Source organism: Podarcis liolepis, assembly GCF_965112155.1.
Source record: "Podarcis liolepis genome assembly, chromosome: 18".
NCBI classification, from domain to species: Eukaryota; Metazoa; Chordata; class Lepidosauria; order Squamata; family Lacertidae; genus Podarcis; species Podarcis liolepis.
Genome location: NC_139572.1, coordinates 9240852 through 9260121, shown reverse-complemented (window position 1 = coordinate 9260121; position 19270 = coordinate 9240852). Strand labels below are relative to the sequence as shown.

The 19270-nt window shown below is 49.4% G+C and overlaps 1 protein-coding gene across 3 annotated transcripts in view; it reads right to left on the bottom strand.

The window, feature by feature from the left end:
- The window catches only part of KCNN1 (potassium calcium-activated channel subfamily N member 1), a 78955-nt gene that overhangs the window by 43000 nt on the left and 16685 nt on the right, over window positions 1-19270 (bottom strand). Inside the window, exon 1 of one of the 3 annotated variants that reach the window (XM_083483922.1) lies at window positions 2437-2514. The exons of the other annotated variants lie outside the window; for them this stretch is intronic. The gene's annotated coding sequence lies outside the window, so the exon portion shown is untranslated. Of the gene's footprint in view, window positions 1-2436; window positions 2515-19270 lie in introns of those variants that run through there. 3 annotated transcript variants of the gene reach the window in all.

Genomic DNA, 19270 nt, shown 5'->3' with positions numbered 1-19270 from the left:
CCCCCCCCATGGGAAACCCAAAAAGCAGGACCTGAACCCAAGACCTGCTCTTTCTCCCCTCCTGTGGCTTCCAGCAACTGCTGTTCAGAAGCATTACTGCCTCTGGACTTTGGAGACAGAGCGTAGCCATTGTGGCTGACAGCTATCAAAAGCCTTCTCCTCTTCTACAAATTTGTCCAATCGTCTTTTAAAACCATCCAGGTTGGTGGCTGTCCTTGCCCCCTGCAGCAGTGAGTTCCATAGTTGAACTGTGTTATATCAACTGCTTATATCGAGTCCTTGCTCTCCTTTAAGGGGAAAACAATTTTCAAATGAATAAATAAATGGGGGGGGGGAGGCGGTGTCGGGAGAAGACTCCTTCTACAGGGCAGGTCTGTCGGGTCAAAGTGCAAATGCAGAGAGAGAGAGAGAGAGAGAGAGAGAGAGAGAGAGAGAGAGCACTCTAAAGGCAAATCGGTGATCTTGACGATGAAACCCAGAAGTAGTTTCTGGAAGAACCTACAAGGATATCAACTTGCATAAAAAATTTTGGGGGGGGTGTACAGGTAAGCCCCACCTTGCCTAACTGATCACAATACACAGCTCATGTAGCCAGGATTTATGTTAGGGGGCAGGACTTATTTGGAGGGGGGGCAGAACCTCAGTTAAGTATTTTTAATTATTTGCTTGATTTAGGGGGCAGCTGCCCCCTTCCCCCCCTTGGCTACGCCCATGGGAACACGCACATCATTTGAATGGAAATGGCCGTCCATTTGGAGGGCCGTGACCCCTCAAATATTTTACTGGAGGGGGCGTTGACCTTGGCCCCTAGGAGTTGGTTCCTACCAGAGACAGAGAGTCGCCTGTCTCCTTTCCTCACATAGATACTGGGGGGCTGCAATAGAAGACTCCCCTGCTCCCCACCTCCCAGGAAGAGAGAATGAACCTGCTCTGAAATGCTCTCCTCGGCCTCACCCCCTTCTTCCGTATCAATGAAATCATCTACGGATCCCTGGCAGGCAAAGTTCGGGTCTGAATGGGATGGATCACGTGCGCGCGCACAGAGTGCCTGGGGGTCGTTTTCCCCACCCCACAAATTGCGGGTTTCTCAAATCGGTGGGTCATTGGCCTGGTTCCTCCTGAGCGGCTTAAATAACAGGACCCCTGCCGCAACACTCCTTTCCAAGGAACGAAGCCTTGCTGTGGCAGACTTTTTAAAATAATACTAAAGCAACGACACCCTACTACAAATGCTGACAGGGTTTCTAGAGTGGAAAGGACTCTGCAGTTACTAAATAACTGGGAAGGAGGTGGATGGTGGTATAAACCCCAAATATGCCGCCGCCCCCCTCTCTCTCCGCACACGCAGAATTTGGACATCAGTGAGATTGCAGCGAAAGGAATCGCTGAGGTGAGATCCTCCTTTGCTCAGCCCCCTCCTCAAATTCTGCAGCAGTCTCCACACAGGTGCCAGAGACACCGAGATGGTGTTGTATGTTGTGTTGTGTGTGTGTGTTTTAAAAAACACAAATAGTATCCCCCCCCTTTAAAAACACAAATAGGCTGACCTCCCACAGATGAAGGGATAATTTTTTGTGTGTTTGGGGGTTGGATGGTGCCTTGATTTATTTTATTTCTCTCATGGCTATCGATCCACTTTTCTAGGATGCTACAAAACCGCACGAGGACGGAGGGAGTCCGTCCCCCATCCCCACCCCACAGATATGTGTAGGTGCACAGAAAATGGATAAAGGCAATTTAAAAAGGGGGAAAAAACGCATCAGAGGAAGCAATGAAACCGAACTCGCCAGCTGCAAAGGAATGATTCATTAATATATGGACAATGTATATATATATACGGACAATTGCAAATAATTGCTTAGGGGCCAGTGAGGTCGGGTCTTGAAGTTGGGATTCTGGCTGAATAGGGCACACCAACTGCAAAGGGAGAATTAAACAGGGTCTGTACCTGTGCATATATCGAAGGTGAGCGTCAGATGAGGCAGAGCGATTAAACAGAATAAATACGCATGGAGAGAGAGAGAGAGACAGAGCGAGACGGAGAGACAGAGAAAGATCATGCATATTAATTGCTTAGGAGCAAATGGGATTGGGTCTTGAAGTTGGGCACCAGGTTACAGAGAACACACAGGCTGCAAGGGGAAAATTGAACATCATAAACATGCATTCGAAAAGAGAGAGAGAGAGAATGTCTAGGGGCAAATGAGTCTTGGAGCTTGGCTACGGTCTTATGGGGGCCGGCAGGGGTGCTCAGCTACTTATAACGATGGGGACTTACTTACGGGGGGGCTGCCCATCCCTCCTCACAGCCTGCAGCCGTGACCCCTGGATGCGTGGCTAAGAACGTAGACACCCCCCCTCCCCAAATCTGCCACCTTCTTCGATACCACCAACACCAAAGGAGGGGTTTATTGTTCGGGGGAGGGCTGATTTTACCTTCTGCGAGCCGAGGGTTCCTGGCGGCTGCTTCCCGGAGCGGCTGTGGCCAAGGCTGCCTCCGGGAGCCAACTTTCCCTGCAGAGGCGAGCGCCCAGGCAGAGCCCGCTCCTCGCCCGTCGGCGGGCACCAGCGGCACCCGGGCGCGCTCCGGCGCTGCCCTGCGTTCCCCGGCGCTGCGGACGAGCACGGCTGGCGGGGGGGAGGCGGCGGCGGCGGCGGCAGGAGCCGGGGGGCTGCCCAGTGCCCGGGCCCCGATCCGGGCCAAGCGCCGCCCTCCTGGTGGGGGCAGGGGGAGTGCCAGCCGGAGGGCAGGCGGCCGGGGTCCCGGGCCCTCTGGAGCAAGGGGTAGAGCGAGAGGAAGACCAGCTGGCTGGGCGAGGGCCGCCCGGGGGCCAGGAGACGCGGGTCGGGGGCCGCGCCGGGCCGGAGGGCGCCCGGGGAGCTGTCCGGGTGCTGAAACGAGGGAGCAGCAGCCCGGACCGCAGAGCGGCCGCCGCCTCTGCCGCTAGCGCGCTGCTGCGGTGGCGGCGGCGGGTGGTGCTGAAGGACAGCTCCCGGCGCCTGCCAAGGCATCTCCCGGGCGCCGAGTCAAGCCCCTCTCGCCCGCCTGGCGCGCCACCGGCGGCTCCCCTCGCCCGGCTCTCCGGCGGAATCCGGGAAAGGGACCCTCTCCTCCCATTGGTGGGCTCCCTCCCCCAGCCCCTCCCCAGCCTTGGCCGCGCAGACCACCCGCCTCCCCTCCGCTGCGCCGCCCCTTCGACTCCTCGCCCTCCCTCCCTCCCCCTCCTCTTTCCGTCTCTCTCTTTCTAGGTAATCCGGGGTAATTACTCTTGGCGCAGGACGGCGGCTGTCTCCCCCACCCCTTCCGCTCAATCTGCCCTCGTCCCTTTCTGCACCGCCAATGGGGAGGTTTTAGGCCCCAAGGGGGCAGAGCGCCTTATCCCCCAGGGTCGTCAGGACTGGGGTTTCGCTCTGTTTTTAAAGGGAGGTTTCCCGACTCGCTGGTACAGGCAGTGGCGTAGCAGAAAGGTTCCAGGTTCAAGAATAGGAATCCTAGAATTGTAGACTTGGGAGGGACCTCGAGGGTCATCCAGACCAACCCTCTGCAGTGCAGGAATCTCAGCTCAAGCATCCAGGACAGATAAGGCCATCCAATCTCTTCTCAAAAACCTGCAAGGAAGGAGAGTCCGCTATCTTTCGAGAGAGTCCGTTCCACTGTGGGAAAGCTCTCCCTGTCAGAAAGTCCTGCCTGATGTTTAGTTAGATGTTTCTTGCAATGAGTTCCAGTCCTACCAACCCGAGCAGGAGAAAATAAGCTGGCTCCATCTTCCATGTGGCAGCCCTTGAGATATTTGAAGGTGGTTATCTCCTCTCAGTCTCCTCTTTTCCAGGCTAAACATACTCAGCTCCTTCAACCGTTCCTCATCAGGCTTGGTTTCCAGACCCTTGATCATATTGGTCGCCCTCCTCTGCGCACCTTCCAGCTTGTCAACATCCTTCTTAAATTGTGGTGCCCAGAACTGGACGCAGTATTTGAGGTGCTCGATTTGAGGCAATCTCAAAGCAATATTGTGTTCAAACTCAACCAAGGGGGAATTGGTGGTTCCGGCTGAGGCTGAATCCACACTACAAAGAAGAAGGTTCTCTTGGGCCTCATGAAATAATCATAAAAGAAGAAGGAGAAGAACTGAATGTACTATATTTCAAAAGCAGGTTACACTTGCTCCATGTATGGAAAATGAAAGAGTCTGGGTTCACAAACACACAAGCCTAGTTCTTTCTTCGTGGAACCTGTGGCTGGGGACTTGCTGTATTTTCCTGGATGTGACTGAGTACACCTCCACACCACACACACTCTATCTATCTATCTATCTATCTATCTATCTATCTATCCCTGCATTTAGAAATGCAGCGTGTCAAGGGAAAAAAGTTTCCAGTTGGCTTTTTCTGGCTGAGGAATATGTATTTAGATACAGGAGTGTTCAAATTCTCTACCCGCATGCAGACAGACCTAGCATGCCGGGGGAAAGAGGTCTTGCCTCCCTGACATGCTATCTTTCTACATTGCAAGGGTTATACGTATACAAGTATACAAGTATACAGACTCCCTGGCAGGTGTCAAGCAGGTGGGTTATAGTCCAGCTTTCCAAAGAATGTAGGAACGAAAAAAGAACTCTTGGTGAGGGATTTCGCTGTTGTTGTTTAGTCGTTTAGTCATATCCGACTCTTCGTGACCCCCTGGACCAGAGCACGCCAGGCACTCCTGTCTTTCACTGCCTCCTGCAGTTTGGTCAAACTCATGCTGGTAGCTTCGAGAACACTGTCCCACCATCTCGTCCTCTGTCATCCCCTTCTCCTTGCGCCCTCCATCTTTCCCAACATCAGGGTCTTTTCCAGGGAGTCTTCTCTTCTCATGAGGTGGCCAAAGTCTTGGAGCCTCAGCTTCAGGATTTGTCCTTCCAGTGAGCACTCAGGGCTGATTTCCTTCAGAATGGAGAGGTTGGATCTTCTTGCAGTCCATGGGACTCTCAAGAGTCTCCTCCAGCACCATAATTCAAAAGCATCCATTCTTTGGCGATCAGCCTTCTTTATGGTCCAGCTCTCACTTCCATACATCACTACTGGGAAAACCATACCTTTTACTATACGGACCTTTGTTGGCAAGGTGATGTCTCTGCTTTTTAAGATGCTGTCTAGGTTTGTCATCGCTTTTCTCCCAAGAAGCAGGCGTCTTTTAATTTCATGGCTGCTGTCACCATCTGCAGTGATCATGGAGCCCAAGAAAGTAAAATCTCTCACTGCCTCCATTTCTTCCCCTTCTATTTGCCAGGAGGTGATGGGACCAGTGGCCATGATCTTCGTTTTTTTGATGTTGACCTTCAGACCATATTTAGGAATTTCACTACTGCACACCAAAGCCAACATATCTTGGGGCGGGGGCATTAATGTGTGAAAACAAAGCAAAGAGAGTGTTGTGTCAGAAGAAGGGAACATATTCCTGCTTCTCTGGATAGATTTTTGTGGGGTTTGGTGGTGCTGATGGAAAACAAACGTGGCATTCTGTATCCGATGCTATCCATTAAACAGCAGAACATCAGAAGAGCTTGGCTGCAGGATCAGGCCCTTGGCCCGTCTAGTCCACAGTGACCAGCCAGATCCCTCTCCGGTGGGAAAACAGCCAGCAGCACCAGAAACAAACACAGGAAACGCTGCCACCGAGGAAGGGATCAGTTAATTAAACTAATGGGATACAGGACTGTTAATCCTAGGCTTGTTTTGAGTTTTCAGGAAGCAAACTCTCTGTGGGCTCTTCAACCTGCCGATTTGTTGAGAAATGTTTACCTCAAATACATTACATTCATAGGTGTAGCCAGGATTAATTTTACAGTGGGGGGGCAGGCATAATGTTGGGGGGGCAATACCAAGTTATCTGTGATGCAATTGGTCAGTTAGTTAAGTATTTCTAATAATAATAATAATAATAATAATAATAATAATAATAATAATTTATTTATACCCCACCCATCTGGCTGGGCTTCCCCAGCCACTCTGGGCGGCTTCCAACAAAATATTAAAATACAGTAATGCATCAAACATTAAAAGCTTTCCTAAACAGGGCTGCCTTCAGATGTCTTCTAAAAGTCTGGTAGTTGTTGTTCTCTTTGACATCTGGTGGGAGGGTGTTCCACAGGGTGGGTGCCACCACCAAGAAGGCCCTCTGCCTGGTTCCCTGTAACTTGGCTTCTCGCAGTGAGGGAACCACCAGAAGGCCCTCGGCGCTGGACCTCAGTGTCTGGGCAGAATGATGGGGGTGGAGACACTCCTTCAAATATACTGGGCCAAGGCTGTTTATTTATTTGCTTTGGGGGGGCACCTCCTCCCCCTGCCTCCCTGGCTATGCCTTCCATGGTTACATTGAGGGGTGGACCCCAAATACAAAAAATTCAGGTGGAATTTGAGGGGATATATTTTTCTGGCTCTGGAGTTCCTTTTGTGTACAGGGAGGCAGGGGGAAAGGATGTTGGAAATGGCTTAAGATTAGGGAGCCTGATGCACTGTCAGGAAGGTGACAACATGGAGAAAAAGGATGTCAGCGGCGGATAGCCACAAAGGCTACACTCTGACTCCACAATCAGAGGCAGGAAATGCACGAGGAAGAAGAAGAATGAACAGTCACAGCTGTGCTAAGCTGACACACATTTGGGGGACCCCAGCCTCAACTGAAACCTAGTGGACAATATGTTGTTGTTGTTTAGTCGTTTAGTGATGTCTGCCTCTTCGTGACCCCCTGGACCAGAGCACGCCAAGCACTCCTGTTTTCCACTGCCTCCTGCAGTTTGGTCAAACTCATGCTGGTAGCTTCGAGAACACTGTCCCACCATCTCGTCCTCTGTCGTCCCCTTCTCCTTGTGCCCTCCATCTTTCCCAGCATCAGGGTCTTTTCCAGGGAGTCTACTCTTCTCATGAGGTGGCCAAAGTCTTGGAGCCTCAGCTTCAGGATCTGTCCTTCCAGTGAGCACTCAGGGCTGATTTCCTTCAGAATGGATACGTTTGATCTTCTTGCAGTCCATGGGACTCTCAAGAGTCTCCTCCAGCACCAGAATTCAAAAGCATCAATGCTTTGGCGATCAGCCTTCTTTATGGTCCAGCTCTCACTTCCATACATCACTACTGGGAAAACCATAGCTTGAACTATACAGACCTTTGTTGGCAAGGAGATGTCTCTGCTTTTGTCTGTGGACAATATAGGAATCTATATTTACACACATATATATGGGGTTGTATGGGGTGTTAGGGGAGGTGCAGTACCACCGCTAGGGGACATGTTGTGCTCCTCCTGGGGTCGTTTCTCCACCTTGGGTCCCCCAACTGCACTCAGCTCCCACCTGTGGCTCCTGGAAGCTGCCAACAGGCAACAGTGGCCACGATCCTGGAAACGGTTTTGACTGGCCAGTTAAAGTAGGTGAGGGGCGCCGATAGGTCTGAACCCCTTGGTGAGTTAGGGGCTTCCCTGTGTGTGAAGACGGGCTCTGGTGGACAGAGAAGACGAGACCTAGAGTGGGCCCAGTGGTCAAGAAGGCGGTTTCTGCCCTTGCTGTAGAGGGAAGCGAGGGGCAGGTGGGGCTCATCCATTTGGGAAGGGAGCCCATCTAGGACAGGGGTCAGCAACCCAAGGCCCAGGGGCCGGATCCGGCCCAATCGCCTTCTCAATCCGGCCCATGGATCGTCCAGGAATCAGTCTGTTTTTACATGAGTAGAATGTGTGCTTTTATTTAAAATGCATCTCTGGGTTATTTGTGGGGCATAGGAATTTGTTCATTTCCCCCCTAAAAATATAGCCCGGCCCCCCACAAGGGCTGAGGGACAGTGGACCGGCCCCCTGCTGAAAAAGTTTGCTGGCCTCTGGTCTAGGAGAAGGAAAACTCTGATCCTAAACCTCCACTGCCTTGTGGGATCTCTGCAGGGAGGCAATGGCTCAGGAGTAGACCCTCCACAAATCTGGAGTTCCTAAGATGATTGGATGGTGCCTTGTACGCCTCCTTCTGGCAACTCCTGCAGCCAAGTTGGTGCCAAACGTCTTGCTCTGCTTTCCTTTGGGCCATATCAGCCAGGCCAAGAATATAAATAAAATAAATATTTTTTTTATTTATATCCTGCCCTTCCCGGTTCCAAAACCGGGCTCAGGGCGGCTAACAACAAATTTGAAACACTTAATTGTAAAAGCAGCACAAAATACAGTATAAAAACATGAATAACAATAAAATTCAAAGTTCAGAAATCAATTTAGGGGAAATCCATCTAATAAGCATAAGATAATCCCCAGGACTAGCTGGCTGAATTGGTCCTACTTGGGCCAGCGAGGAGCCCAGGGGAGAATTAGCTGTGGGGTCTCAGAGCGGGTGATCTTCATAAAAGGGGAGGGGGAGGGAAGAGAAGGGAAATAAAAGATCAGGCCCAATAAAAGAAGGGGGTCTTGTCATCTGGGCAACCCAAGACCTCCTTGCACACTACCCGGGCTTGCGCAGCCAGAGGCGCACTCCTCCATCTCTCAAGACAGACAGATGCCACCTAAATATTGCATGCTCATGACTGGCAGGCCAGCTGGAATGGCATTTGTGGACTGTGCAAATCTCCTTTCGGATCTGTCTAGCCACTGGTGTTCTGAAGACAACTCAGCCTTCTTGAGGATATGACAGAAGGCTGCTCATGACACGGTCTGCCCAATTCTGAATCTGGAAACTGAGGTTTGCCACCCTTAGGCCAGTGCTCTGCCAATATGTGTGGGTTTCTCATTCTTCTTCTTCTCCCATGCAAAAAGAAACAATGCACTTTGTAGGGCATGGAAAGTCTGTGGCCTAGAGATAAGAAACCTTAAAGTCCGTCCAGCAAGTGCAAAGTCAGAACGCTTTATTAGGATCGAAGCACCTGGAAATGCAGGGTGGATTTTTTGACAAGGAGAGGGGAAGTACCCGGAAAAATTGTGCACACAACAAAACACCCTTCTTTGTGGGCAATAAAACAAGGAAGGAAACCGCCCATTCTCCCTTGTGGGTTTGACAAGAATATCTGGCTGACCTCATGGGTCACACCAGGTTCCTGGACTAGAGGGATGTTGACAAGCTGGGAGGTGCGCAGAGGAGGGCAACCAAGCTGAACCAGGGTCTAGATCCCTTATGGAGTTCAGATCCCTTATGGAGATGACAAAGTCCACCTCACTAGGCCAAGCCTTGTGAAGAACGGTTGAAGGAGCTGGGTATGTTTAGCCTGGAAAAGAGGAGACAGAGAGGACATAGGAGAGCCACCTTCAAATATCTCAAGGGCTGCCACATGAAAGAGGGAGCAGGTTTGTTTCCTCCTGCTCTGGAGGGCAGGACTCGAACCCATGGCTTCAAGTTACAAGAAATGAGATTCCGACTAAACATCAGGAAGAACCTTCCAACAGTAAGAGCCATTTGACTGTGGAATGGTCAACCTTGGGAGGTTGTGGGCTCTCCTTCTTGGGAGGTTTTGAAGCAGAGGTTGGGTGGGATGCTTGAGCTGAGATCCCTGCATTGCAGGGGGTTGGACTAGATGACCCCTGGGGTCCCTTCCAACTTTACAATTCTATGATGTAACACTCTGCTACTGCTTCTGGGTTTCCTTTCGGGGCATCTGTGACAACAGGATGCTGGGCTGGATGAGTCCCCTATGGCCTGATCCTGTAGCCAAGCTCTGACAGTCTTGTAGGGAGCCTCCAGCTGCAGAGGCAGTCTACCTGGACTCCTGCATTGCTGTTGTTTGTTGCGCTTCAGTCCTGTGAGAACAGGACTCTGGAGCTAGCTGGGCTGCTGGGCTGATCCAGCCAAGCTTTCCTTATAAGCTCTTACTAAAAACAACCAAGCAAACGCAAAGACCGCTGGTTAACAACAACAAAAACATTCACAAGCAGCAGCAGTTTCAAAAGCTGTTTTTTTGTTTGTTTCAATAATGTGTTCGATTGCCAGCAGAATGCAAATAAAGAGGGAGCTGGACTCTCGAAGCAGTGAGTTCCACAGGCTGGGTGCCAAATAAGAGAAAGCCCTCTCTCGCTCATTGCCACCAACCGTACAGTTGACCAGAACTCAGGCCAACACCTAAGACCAACTTGGGGTGAGCTATCCCTGAAGGTCTCCACAAAACACGTACCTCTGGGGGTTTGCCCCAATATCCGAAGCCCATCCTTTGATATTCAGCAAGGTACGGTTTCGGTACCGGGGCAGCTGACATGAGACAGAATTGGGGAGCTGGCGCAGTGTGACAGATGGCAGGTTTCTGGGTTCTGCCTTTCCCCGAAAATAAATCAGCAAACTGGCAACAAACTGCCACTGCAGAGAGAAAAAGTTCAGATCCCTTATGGAGATGACAAAGTCCACCTCACTAGGCCAACATTCAGGTTTTCCGCCTGCAGTCGACACATTCCCCCAGGAAGCCAACAAGACCTTCGTATCTCTTCCCCCTTGCCATTCCTTCCCTAGGTGTTCTCAGATAGACTCCCATGGCAGCGGCAGAAAAACTCCAGAGTTCTTTAAACCTATGCACTGCATGTGTGAGGAAATCTTTTCCCTTCGCTCCCCTTCGCTGGCTGATCCCTGAGTGGCTTTCAGCGTTTCAGGAGAAACAGGAAAAGAAGAAGAAGGGGGGGAAAACCACTTTCTCCAACCACTGCTTCATTTAATACACCTCGGTCAAGTTCCTCCTAACTTGCCTTTTCCCTTTCTTTCTGCAAACAACAAATCCCTCATCTCCTCACAGGGAGTTTGTTTCCAACGCCTTTGAGCATTTTCGCCTGCCCTTTCCTGAACCGATTCTGTGGCTCTGCAATATCAGATCAGGACTGCAAGAACACAGCATTATGAGCGCAGTGAGACCACAGATTTATATAAATGCTTTGCAATATTGGCTGTTCGGTTGTTCGGCCGCTTTCCTAGCAAACCGTAACGTGGAACTGGCTTCTCCCGCACCCCCCATCTTTAAATTGGGAAATCTGCCCCCCATCCATTTTTATGATTTGCTAAACGCCCATAAAAAGCATTGATAATGTTACATCAGGTTGAAAGCAGCATAAGGTTGAACATTAGCACTAAAGGTAAGGTTCCAAAACCATTGCCAAAAAAGAAAAGAAAAAATCAAACCCATTTCCCCAGAAACCTGTTAGGTTTATTTATCTGCATTATTGTGTAATAGGTTTACTTAATCATTGTTCCTATAGACCGGATCCCATCCCCCACCCCCACCCCCAAAAAACCCATTAGCAAACAGTTATACTCTGCACACACCTCCCAATTGTTACTTGTCTGGGATAGCTCAGTTGGTAAAGCATGAGACTTAATCCCGGGGTCTTAATCTCAGGGTTGTGGGTCTGGGCCCCACGTTGGACAAAATATTCCTGAAATACGGGGGGTTGGACTAGGTGAGCCCTGAAGTCCCTTCCAACTCTGAGTCTAGCCAGGCTTTTGGCTAACCAAGTACCGTATTTTTCGCTCTATAGGACGCACTTTTCCCCCTCCAAAAATTAAGGGGAAATGTTTGTGCGTCCTATAGAGCGAATGCAGGCTCCTTGGCTTCAGCGAAAGCAACGCGAAGCCTCCAGAGCGCAGAGGGAGCGAGCGCTCCCTCCGCGCTCCGGAGGCTTTGCGTTGCTTTCGCTGAAGCCTGGAGAGCGAGAGGGGTCGGTGCGCACCGACCCCTCTCGTTCTCCAGGCTTCAGGGATAGCTGCCTGAAGCCTTCGGAGCGCAACACGAGTCTTGCTCTCCCGGCTTAAGCGAAAGGAACCTGAAGCCTGCGGAGTGCAGTGGGAACTTGCGCTGCACTCCGAAGGCTTCAGGGATAGCCGCTTGAAGCCTTCGGAGTGCAGCGCGAGTTCCCGCTGGGCTCCGCATGCTTCAGGTTCCTTTTGCTGAAGCCAGCAGAGCAAGACTCTCCTGGCTTCAGCAGAGAGGGAGAGCTGCACAGCGCCCCTTCAGAGAAACGAGAGGAGAAATGGAAGGGGCTCTGTCTCTCCTGCCAATTCGCTGAAGGGGCGCTGAGCAGAGAGGAGGAGAATTTTTTTTCTTGTTCTCCCCCTCTAAAACAAGGTGCGTCCTATAGAGCGAAAAATACGGTAAGTTAAACAACAGATCAACAAAGCCAGAGACAGACCCAAAAGAGGACTATATGGAACTTGCCGAACTGACTGGGAGACTCCGAGACCAGAGAGAAGAGACGGTGGAAGAAGATTGGAAGAAGTTTAAAGAATATTTGAAAAAATATGTTAATATTTAAATCTTAGAATAGCTTTGGAAGTGGATACAGGCTGTAGGGTTAGAAGTGGAAGATAGGGTATTTTAAAATAGTATTATTTATTAGTGATAAAATGTGAAGATTTTTATGGTAAAAGTAAAGGTAAAGGGACCCCTGACCATGGTAAAAATAAGTGTGATTTTAAAAAAATGGTTAAAAATTATGGTATATGAAACTGCTAAAGATGAGGTAAAATGAAAATCAGATGTGGGGACTTGGGGAAACTCGCCTAACGATGTTTAGAAAAAAATAAGGAAAAGTCAAGAATACATTTGTATTGTTTGTTTTTCTGTTTGTACTGTTTATTTGTGTTATAAAATGAATAACAATTTTTGAAAGGAAAAAAAAAGACAGACCCAAAAGAGAAAATAACAGAACACCACTAGTAATCACATACAGCTCCCAAGTTAAAACAGTTCAACACATCATCAGAGATCTATAACCTCTCCTAGACAACAACAGTTCTCTTGGGTGCCTACAGACAGCCACCCAATCTTAAACAACTCCTCACCCACAATAATACAGCAAGCAGACTTAACATAGACACTGGTACCAGAGCCTGCAATAAACCCAGATGCCAACTTTGCTGCCACATACACCCAGACAACACCATCACTGGACCCAGCAACATCAAACATACCATCTCAGGCCTATTTAATTGCTCATCTTCCAACATTGTGTATGCCATCATATGCCAGCAGTGCCCTTCAGCTCTCTATATTAGACAAACAGGCCAAACCCTACGCCAAAGGATAAATGGACATAAATCTGACATCAGGAATCACAAGACAGAGAAGCTTCAATCTCCCAGGATCTCAAAGCAGCTGTCTTATTACAAAAGAATTTCAGAAATAGACTCGAAAGAGAAGTTGCTGAATTACAACTTATTGCTAAACTGAAAACTATGGAGAGGCCTGGTCTCAACAGAGATATTGGATTCTTGTCTCATTACATATGCTAAAGCTATTTTTGGTCATCTGCATACTATCCCTTGCTTTTTCCTGTGGGACTAATGGATCACTGCCTTTCCGTGGTGAAGGGGCTTGAATAACTCAGAGAAGCTATGAGCCATGCCGTGCAGGGCCACCCAAGATGCACAGGTCATAGTGGAGAGTTTTGACCAAACGTGATCCACCTGGAGCAGGAACCAGCAAGCCACTCCAGTATCCCTGCCAAGAAAACTCCATGGGAATTCTGGTGCTGGAGGAGACTCTTGAGAGTCCCATGGACTGCAAGAAGATCAAACGTATCCATTCTCAAGGAAATCAGCCCTGAGTGCTCATTGGAAGGACAGATCCTGAAGCTGAGGCTCCAAGACTTTGGCCACCTCATGAGAAGAGAAGACTCCCTGGAAAAGACCTTGATGTTGGGAAAGATTGAGGGCACAAGGAGAAGGGGACGACAGAGGACGAGATGGTGGGACAGTGTTCTCGAAGCTACCAGCATGAGTTTGACCAAACTGCGGGAGGCAGTGGAAGACAGGAGTGCCTGGCGTGCTCTGGTCCAGGGGGTCACGAAGAGTCGGACATGACCAAACGACTAAACAACAACAACAACAGTCGTCAACAGGTTTACCACATCAATTGATTCAATTACCCATCTCCTACTACCCTTCTGAGAAAAACCCCACCCCACCCTCCCACTATATATAAGGGTCTGGTGACCTCTGTTTCAGAGCACCTGAAGAAGTGTGCATGCACACAAAAGCTTATACCCGGAACAAACTTAGTTGGTCTCTAATTTTTTCAAGTAATCTTTGCAGCAGTTATAAGGCTGGCTGTTATTTCTCAATCATTTTCCGGGATAACACCCTTCAGAAAAACGAGTAGGAAATAGTTTAGGGTTCCACAAGGGTATGTGATATCTTAGCACATCAGAAATAGTAGCCTAGAGAGATTTCCAAAATATTTGTACCTGCGAGCAGTTCCAGTGATTCTCAGCACCCTGAACGAACTACACGTCCCAAGATTCTTTGGAGGAAGCCATCACTAGGATACTTATTCAGATGCAGAGTGCAGATGAGGCCTCAGTTTTTCCCCTTGAAGAGCAGGAGTATGGGCACAAACCTATAATGGGTTGGCCCCTCCTGTCGATGGTTCTGGCACCCCCTGGCTTCTAAGAATGCCTTGGCCAGTAGCTCAGCTGGTTAGAGCGCGGTGCCGATAACGCCAAGGCTGCGGGTTTGATCCAGCTGCATATTCCTCCGTTCCAGCTCTATAACTCTATGGTTCTTGCCCTGAAAGGGCACAAGCCAACCTGGAGCAAAATTACATGATTCTAGGATTCTGCATCCACAAACCGAGAGAGCCAGGTGGTCATCTGTGCCCCCGCCCCACCTTGCTTTCTCGTTTCCTCTCTGCTGTGATGCTTAATTACTTTTCCTTAATTTATTGTTACGGCGGCACAGGCTTGAATATTTCATGGGGTCGCTTCCCTGCTCTCCCGGCTGCTGCACCGCTGGATAAATTACTCTTATTAGCCTGATTAATCTGCTGGTCCCTGGGGAACGAAAAGGGTTAAGGCCGCCAAAGGAACTCGGGTTCCTTTCTGTTCCACTCGGTTCGTAGGAACAAAGGAGAGCCTGCAAGTTCAGGCCAATGGTCTGTCTAGTCCAGCATCCTGTTCTCTCAGTGGCCAACTAGATGCCCATTAATGGAAACCCACGAGCAGGATTCGAACACAAGAGCAGCTCTCCCCTCCTGTGGTTTCCAGCAACTGGGATTCACTGACTGTGATGGCAGAACAGAGCCACCTGGGCTAGTAGCCATCGATAGCCCTCTCCTCCCCCACAAATAGGCCAATCCCCTTCCAACGCCATCAAGATCAGTGGCCGTCGCTGCCTCCTGTGGCAGTGAGTTCCACAGTTTAACAATGCACTGCATGAAGAAGGACTTCCTTTTACCTGGTGGCAGGCCTACATTTGGGGAGACCCCTTTGCAACAAGCAACAAGGTCTGGGTAACCACCGTTTTCTTCTTAATGGGGTTGTTCCATGACAGACTGCCACTTTATACAGTGGTACCTCGGGTTACATTCGCTTCAGGGTACATTCGCTTCAGGTTACAGACTCCACTAACCCAGAAATAGTACCTCGGGTTAAGAACTTTGCTTCAGGATGAGAACAGAAATCGTGCTCTGGCAGCGTGGCGGCAGCAGGAGGCCCCATTAGCTAAAGTGGTGCTTCAGGTTAAGAACAGTTTCAGGTTAAGAATAGACCTCCAGAACGAATTAAGTACTTAACCCAAGGTACCACTGTAATAATAATGATAATAATAATTTACATTATTTCAGATTTTGATTTAAATTGTTGCACTGGCTTATCTCCCATGTCAAAGTCAGTGGTGTTAATGAAAAAATTCTTACGCCTTATATTTTCCGAGTTATGGGGTGGGTGGGTGGATGAAAATCAGGGAGAACCAGGGATGCACTTTTTAAAGCAAAATTTTTAAGCAATGTGGACTAAGGTAGATTAGGAGCCCTGAAGCTTAAGTTCCGTTCTTTTCATAGCAGATCCGCCCCTGGTTTTACCTGTCCTGAATCTTCCAACATTCAGCGTCACTGCATGCCCATCAATTCTGGTCCTATGTGAGATGGATGGGAGGGAAACACTTTTCCTGTCTGCTTTCTCCTTGCCTTGGGAGTTGGAAGATGACCCAGCAGGCTGGGTGACTGGGGACTGGGAGTGGCCACCGGGACCATATAACACCGGTTCTGAGAGATCTGCATTGGCTCCCAGTACATTTCTGATCACAATTCAAAGTGTTGGTGCTGACCTTTAAAGTCCTAAATGGCCTCGGTCCAGTATACCTGAAGGAGCGTCTCTACCCCCATCGTTCTACCCGGACACAGAGGTCCAGCTCCGAGGGCCTTCTGGCGGTTCCCTCATTACGAGAAGTGAGGTTACAGGGAACCAGACAGAGGGCCTTCTTGGTGGTGGCACCCACCCTGTGGAACACCCTTCCTTCAGATGTGAAGGAAATAAGCAGCTATCCTATCTTTAAAAGACATCTGAAGGCAGCCCTGTTCAGGGAAGTTTTTAATATTTAACACTGTACTGTTTTTAACACTTGATTGGGAGCCCCCAGAGTGGCTGGGGTGGGCGGGGTATAAATATATTTAAAAAATATATTATTATTATTATTATTTCTCACGTTCTTACGGCCTTCTCACAACTCTCAGCAAACTATAAGTCCCAGGATTGTGGTGGGGTAGGGGAGCGATTCCTGCTTCAAGGAACGCCATAGCACTTGAAATGGAAGTTGTGGGTGCGGTCGAAGTTTAAGCCTCATAGAATTGCAGGTGTTGCTCAATTTGCTGGGCAAAAGATTCCTGCATGGCGGGGGGTCGGACTAGATGATCCTTGGGTGTATCTCCCAAACTCTATGATTCTATGGCTTTATATACCAAGAGCATGGAAAAGGGGTCAGCGAGGCCTTTCTGGTGGGGCTGCTTTGGCCCATGGCCCTCACACACTCCGGAAACCAGGTCACCCCAACCTCGGCCGGTTCCCTGTCTGCTCTGTTGTTGTTGTTTAGTCGCTTAGTCATGTCCACCTCTTCATGACCCCCTGGACCAGAGCACGCCAGGCCCTCCTGTCTTCCACTGCCTCCTGCAGTTTGGTCAGATTCATGTTTGTAGCTTTGAGAACACTGTCCCACCATCTCATCCTCTGTCGTCCCCTTCTCCTTGTGCCCTCCATCTTTCCCAACATCAGGGTCTTTTCCAGGGAGTCTTCTCTTCTCATGAGGTGGCCAAAGTATTGGAGTCTCAGCTTCAGGCTCTGTCCTTCCAGTGAGCACTCAGGGCTGATTTCCTTAAAAATGGATAGGTTTGATCTTCTTGCAGTCCATGGGACTCTCAAGAGTCTCCTCCAGCACCAGAATTCAAAAGCATCCATTCCTCGGCGATCAGCCTTCTTTATGGTCCAGCTCTCACTTCCATACATCACTACTGGGAAAACCATAGCCCTCTCTGCTCTGTGGCTAGGTAAATATTTCATTCATCAGCACTTAAGGAGTCGTTCCCCCTAATAGGTTATATTGATGCCAACACAAAAGGAGGTGCCTTAAATCTTTTGCTCTCTCTGGGAACGCCAATAAATGTTTCTGTCTCTCTGAGAGAATTTATGCCTGCTCCCTGGGCAATGGAAGGTGATTAAGGGGAGAGGGGACAGGTGTCCTGGAGACTCAGAGCCTGAATTTCATCGGAGGAAAACAGGGGCCTCCTTGCAACACCCACTCCTGAGGGTGTATGTAACCTGAAGTGTATGTAACCTGAGGTACCACTGTATAATAATGATAATAGTAACAACAACAGTTTTATTTATACCCTGCCCATCTGACTGGGTTTGCCCAGCTACTCTGGGTGGCTTCCAACATACATAAAAACACAATCAAACATGAAACAGGGCTGTCTTCAGATATCTTCTAAAGGTTGTCTAGTTACGTATCTCCTTGGCTCAGAGGTCAGATAACTCCAGACCCTCCCACATTTCTCCGAGGAAAACATGGACTTCCTAAGGAAAAGCAGGACGTTCCAGGATCAAATCAGAAACTGGGACGGCTTCTGAGAATCTGGGACTGTTCCTGGAAAATAGGGACACTTGCAGAGTTTGCCAGGGGTTGGCAGGTCAGGAACATCCCAGACGCTCAGATTACAGGACCCAAACAGGAGCATTTAAAATTCTGAATTTTTAAACGCTTGCAACCCTCCCTGAGACCTGCTCTCAAAGGGCATGTAAAAGATTTAACAATGGGGGGGGGGAGAGGATAAAATGCTAAAATACGTTTTTTAAAATGCAATTTGGAAATGCATGTAATATTGGGCATAAAATAAGGGTGGGTTGGGGAAGCAGTGGGGCAGGGAGTCAGCTGCTAAATTTGTATTAAATTTGAATTAATTTGCTGTCAGTGTGGTAAATTTTTTGAAAAAGCAATAAAAATATAATTGGCCAAAACAACAACAACCAAGAAGAACAAGAAACAAAACAGTTTAATAATAATTGGACTTTCCCCGACTGACACCACCTGCCCCCAGGAGGAAATACTTGTTTTTCAAGACACACACACACATCGCAATCTGCCGTGCGCTGCAACACTTTGGGACAGCCTTCCCTCCACAACCCTCCTTCCCAGGGTATGCATAGAAAGGTCAAATGTTCTTTAAATAGGAACTCAGAACAGGATGAGCTTTGCCAGAGTGTGGCTGACTAAGAAGGAATTAATTCCACATGGGGTCCTCGATTCTCCCTTCCGGGAATGGCCAGGCCAGAAAGAGAAAAGACACCACGCAAGACGCAATGGCAAGCCACAGTCTGCCTGGCCTGGCCTTGTGCTCAAAGGAGGTGGTAGAGTCCTGAACCAGGAGGCAGGACTCTACCACTTTTTTAATGTTTAATTTCTCATCTTGAAGCACTGCACTGTTTTGTCTTCACAACAGCCCTGTGATGTCGGCGGGCTCAAGGTCACACCTTGAGGGCAGAGTGGGGGGATTCGAACCCTGGTCACTCCCAGGTACTAGATTGACACACTAACCACTACACCACGACTGGACCTTAAGTCCAGAATAAGCGGCAGAAGCCGAAGCAGGAGAGGAGGGAAGCCAAGAGGCAGAGATGAGTCCAGCTGGTGAAGAGTCATGGATGTTTCCTCCGTCTGCTGTGACAAAACTCCCTTCCCAACCTGTCCGCCAGAACCAGGAGAGGCATGAAAAGGGCGGAGGAGAGGTTGGCTGCAGGCAGGCATAGTCTCTGATTGATTGGGAAAGGCCTGGGAAAGGTGGAGACAGGCAGTTGTCATGGATTGGCTGGATGCAGAAGAGCAGTGGGAGGCACCAGCTGGGGAACCCCCAAGGGAACCCCCAAAGGAAGAAGGCTCGGAGCCAGGGGGCTGGTGGTGGGACGACAATGAGTGGAAGAAGACTGGGAGTGTCGAAAGCTGAAGAGGCAACAGGGTTTAGGGAGCAAGGAGAGTCTGTGGTAGAGAGCGGTCCAGATTCAGAGGTGGGGAGTGTGGGATGTAAACACAGGAGCAGT